The sequence below is a fragment of the Palaemon carinicauda genome, chromosome 14 (genome assembly GCF_036898095.1).
Source record: "Palaemon carinicauda isolate YSFRI2023 chromosome 14, ASM3689809v2, whole genome shotgun sequence".
Classification (NCBI taxonomy): Eukaryota; Metazoa; Arthropoda; class Malacostraca; order Decapoda; family Palaemonidae; genus Palaemon; species Palaemon carinicauda.
In genome coordinates this window covers 120,099,546-120,104,545 of record NC_090738.1, presented here as the reverse complement: position 1 = coordinate 120,104,545, position 5,000 = coordinate 120,099,546, and the positions used below count along the sequence as shown (strand labels likewise).

The window sequence follows — 5,000 nt, the reverse complement described above, 5'->3', positions numbered from 1 at the left end:
CTGTAAAAGTACAGAGAATTTAATAGTCAAGAGAGCTGAATTAGTGTCATTAACCATTTAAAAGAGAGAATTCCTCTGGCTCTCGACAATGTCTAAGTCTTAAATACTAAAATAAAGTCGGTGCATGATTCATTTAGTATATTTAACTCACCCTTAGAGATACACTTATAAATAAGCACTGATTACGAAGGGATGCATCTTGTTATCTAAGCAAACTCCGGTATTGTAAAGGTTTATGTAATCGTCAAGCGGGTTATACACAAAACTACTATAATTTTCATTGATACTGTAAGTAAATAAAGTAAATAAATTAACACACACACACACACATATATATATGTATATATATATATTAACTGGATATGTATATAAATATATTTACTATATATATATGATTTATATATATATATATATATATATATATATATATATATATATATATACAGTGAATATATTTATATACATATCCAGTTAATATATATATATATATATATATATATATATATATATATATATCCATACGAAATAAATTATTTCAAATACGGCCGATGTGAATAAACTACTATTTGTTTGTCCTCTACAATGGTCCATTGAGAAATGGTAATATTGTATTACCATGGTTTCATAAAATTACTAATCTAAACATAATTTCCTTTCAACTAAATTAATCAATTCCAAAAGTTTATTTTTCTCTAGCTTTCTCGAAAATAATTTTTGGTTCAACCCAATGAATTGTCACTCAAGTAGAAAACCTTTGTCTAGGAATATTGAGTCATGATTTTCGCCCAATCTGTCCTATACATGATATTATTATTATTATTATTATTATTATTATTATTATTATTATTATTATTATTATTATTATTATTATTATTATTATTATTGAAAGTCAAGAGTCCTTGATGACATTCTTGTTAATAGTAAACATTTATTTCCTCTTTTTCCTTTTCTTTATTCACCCACCCCCCAGTTCTGGTACTAGTTATCAGTCGCATTAACTTTTGATTAAAGATTATTACGTTAACCATTACCTGTAAAGATGGTTGTTGCGTTAATGATTGAGACATGGTCACCAATATACGAAGAACCAAAAAAAAAAAAAAAAAAAAAGAAAACCTACATTAGAGAGGAATGGATTAATGAGAAATTCGGTAGAAATAAATCTAATAATGTATCTAAATAGTCGCATGACCTAAAATAGACTAAAATCAAATGGCATAATATATATTTAATATATGAAATCTATAATTTCTTAACAGGAGAAAATTTCACCTGACGATATTCCAATATCTGTACCACAAAGAATATAGACAGAAAGGAAAGGTGTATATAGAGTTAATATAGAAAGGCGTATTAAAGTTAATATAGAAAGGCGTATTAAAGTATATGCAAAAAGGGGTATTGAAGTTGATATTGAAAGGCGTATTAACGGTAATATAGAACGGCGTATTAAAGTTTACAAAGGCGTATTAAAGTTAATATATAAAGGCGTATTAAAGTTGATATACAAATGCGTATTAAAGTTAATATACAAAGGCGTATTGAAGTTAATATACAAAGGCGTATTAAAGGTAATATAGAACAGCGTATTGAAGTTAATATAGAAAGGCGTATTAAAGTTAATGAAGGTAAGTATATCACAACAGTTGAATAATGGCATGACCGATGAATCGACTACTGCTTGTATAGTTTTAATATTAAAGATGATCAACTTTGACTAAATAATCAAAAGATTACACCTAAATTTATACAAAAAAGAAATAGATACCCAATATCAAATAAGAATTATAACAATAATGGATGGCACAACATCTGCACTTAAAAGAAATAGATTTAGTCCAAACTGTCAAATGCGATAACAAAATATATAAGATATACATAAAAAATGTGCACTAATATGATCTAAATATTCCCAATTCAAGATAATGAACTCAAAAGTCACTTTACTGGACTTGTCTTCTGTTCACTCTGGTCTTGTTCTACTCAACTGTTCAAAATCTTACATTACGAGAAGATGAATTAACTACTTAATAAGTACCTCTAAGTTACACTTGTAAAAGTACTTAATTAAACCTCCCTTTTAAAAACCTTCTTTTAAAAGTACCTCCTAACTCTACGAGAATATGAATTAATTACTTAATAAGTACATCTTAAGTTACACTTGTAAAAGTACTCAATGAAACCCCCCTTTAAAAGAAATCTCTTAAAAGTACCTCCTAAGCTACTTACAAGGTCCTTCAAACACGGCCAAAAGATGACTGAGGATTTCGGGGCAAGAGTTTCCTTTTTATATAGCGAGATTTTTAGTGGGCGTCGAGGACGGTTGGGGAGGAATGCATCTAGACAACAAATAAGGCCACCGATGCTAAATCCTCTCATGGCTCTACTCAATTTAGCAATACAGAACGAGACTGAGGCAGCAGTAGCCAGGTAAAACATACACAAGATTAGGTCATACCTGTGATATATATATATATATATATATATATATATATATATATATATATATATATATATATATATGTATATATACAAATATGTATACACATATGTATATATACGCATATTTGTTTATATACATAAATTTATTAATATATTCATATATACAAATACAGTATGTATATATATATATATATATATATATATGAATATACATGAATACACTTATTTGCACACGTAAATATGTGTACTTATATATATATATATATATATATATATATATATATAGATATATATATATATATATATATATATATATATTATATATATATATATATTATATACACACAGACACACACACATGTACATATACATACACTTGATTATATATACATATACGGAGAGAGAGAGAGAGAGAGAGAGAGAGAGAGAGAGAGAGAGAGAGAGAGAGAGGAGAGAGAGAGAGAGATTTCTTATTTAAAAGGTAAAAATTTTTGGGAATTCTAACATTAATTACTTTTGCCAGATGTTACATTATTTTCTCTTTTCTCGCAAAATGACTGTTACAACTAAAACTTGCAGAAAAGAATTTCTTTTACCGTTTAACATTGCGCAGTTTTTCGAACGTGAGAAGCTAATTAAGTATTTTTCATCTATCTATCTAACTGGGTTTCACAAGGCACCAGAAGAGTTGGAAGACTCAGGCGTACATGGCTGAGGACTATGAAGCGTCAAGTAGATGATGAATGGAGAAGTATTGATTTAAAAGCTCAAGATTAAGACAACTGGTGAGATCTAACCGAAGCCCTTTGCGTCAATAGGCGTAAGAGGAATAAGATAGATTGTATGGACAGGTCTGCTAATCCCTCTGAGAAGTTGCTTCCCTTTTTTTTTTTTTATAAAATACAATAAAACATCTAATGATACATAAAGACTTTTAGGGTTCAGTAGTTTCTGCAAAGAAGTAAAAGGAAAAAGTGAAGAAAAGCAATGGATGAAACAAATTATGATGAAAAAAGAAAAATTGGAAAAACCTAAGGAAAAAAGAACGATTAAATGTATAAAGGAAATTGAGGATATCACAGATTTGAGTAATAGTCATCAACGAAAAACGCCTTTATTATATCACAATTACAAAGTGGACCTCCCACTTTGCGGACATTAACTAGGCAGCTGTACAGGATAGCATTTTAATGAGAAAAGTTTTATGCATGACGACCGGTTTTAAAATAACTGATTGACTTTTGCTTGTGGCAAAGATACTTATTTTGATTTAAAAAGATACTTAAAATTGCATTAACACGTTCTTAAAATGAGAGAAAAGGGCTGAAATTATACCAAGAAAGCTATTAGATATATTACTTGCAAGCAATACGCTTGAGATAAATATTCGATTAATTAAATTTTTTCATCTTTGGGTATTTAGCTCGTCTTACGCGTTAATTTTTTTTTTCTTATTTTTTTACCTGTCATACGAGCAATGAAATGAATGCAATAATGGAGTAAATGTCTAAGCCCCGTTTCTTATTATAACAAACCTGTTAGATCTTCTTGATAATATAAATCAACACGTTTATCAAAGGTATGAATAGATACTATATATGAATTTCTTATCCTGATATTTCGAATGCTATCCTAATGAATATACGACACAGGTTTGGCCTTACAATTCATATATAGAAACTTTTAATAAGGGATATATTTCAGCAGATTTAGAGTATAATGTCTTCATCATATTTAAGAAAAGAGCTAAGATAAGAGAATTTAATTTGAAAGAGGTGGATGCATGACTCAAGCAAGTAGTAGGTTACAAATAACATTAACAGACACTTTTAAATTCTTGCAAGTCCTCATGAAAAGAGCCAAGGGAGTTGTTTTAAAAATGAGCATTGCAAAGTGTTTTTTTTTTTTTTTTTTTTTTTTAAAAGAACGTAACTAAATTAAAAAAGCACAAAGTTATTGACGAGGTCTTTCTGAATGTAAAATAAATTCTTTGGAGAACATAAATTGATAGCTTTGAATGAATAAACTTTCACTTATAAGATGTCATTTGTAAGTCAGATGCATCATGAAGAGGTAACAGCAGTACATTTTCATTATAAATTTAATTGTATTTATAGTCAATGGATATAATGTGAGATACTGGCTATACTAGTATAATCAGGTTATAATTACAGGCTTTAATATATCAAAAGAAGATGGTATTTAGCAATGTAACATAAAACAATCATTCTATGGATATTTGATGACAAATTAGGAGTTTCCATTATACTTCCAATAAAAATAATCGCAAGCAATAGAAATGTTAAGCATTGGGAAACAGTATTTGCAGAGTTCCCTAAACTGAAGGGTAGACTAGGATTAGAGCTACTTGGGATTTTCAGGGGAAAAATCATTAAGATGTAGGGACAAAATTGCCGATATAATTGTCCTGTGAATTGACATTTATGTGGAGTAATATTTGAAATAATGTACATATTATTAGTTGATACACACACATGTATATATATATATATATATATATATATATATATATATATATATATATATATATATATATA

At 28.1% G+C, this 5,000-nt stretch overlaps 1 protein-coding gene across 2 annotated transcripts in view; it reads right to left on the bottom strand.

The window, feature by feature from the left end:
* The window catches only part of LOC137653703 (actin-2, muscle-specific-like), a 3,948-nt gene extending 1,635 nt beyond the window's left edge, over positions 1-2,313 (bottom strand). Inside the window, exon 1 of one of the 2 annotated variants that reach the window (XM_068387281.1) lies at positions 2,230-2,313. The gene's annotated coding sequence lies outside the window, so the exon portion shown is untranslated. Of the gene's footprint in view, positions 1-2,213 lie in introns of both variants that reach the window. The other variant, XM_068387283.1, reaches the window with a different exon arrangement.
* Positions 2,314-5,000: the final 2,687 nt, after the last annotated feature.